This window comes from Mercenaria mercenaria, chromosome 8 (genome assembly GCF_021730395.1).
Source record: "Mercenaria mercenaria strain notata chromosome 8, MADL_Memer_1, whole genome shotgun sequence".
NCBI lineage: Eukaryota > Metazoa > Mollusca > Bivalvia > Venerida > Veneridae > Mercenaria > Mercenaria mercenaria.
Window position 1 is genome coordinate 6,419,109 of NC_069368.1, and position 319 is coordinate 6,419,427.

A 319-nucleotide genomic window follows, 5' to 3' on the forward strand; every position below is an offset into this window, starting at 1 on the left:
TAGAACAACCTTAGTATACGTGCTCGTGTTCGTATCCACTTTTGACCTAAATTAACTTCATATATACTGTGAAATCAATACTTTGTTTAAGGAACTATTTTTTTGCAGATTTTGTGGTTCTGGCAATCCATAAAACTAAATCTTAACAAAGTAATTAATATCCCATTCATTTTATGTTCAAAAATTGAAATTTACTAATTCATATCCCCACGGAACAACCTTTTTTACCTAAACCATAAAATCAAAATCACTTTATAGTAATGAAAAAAAAAAACACAAGATGCAATTATTTATGCTGACATAAAACACAACAGTTACT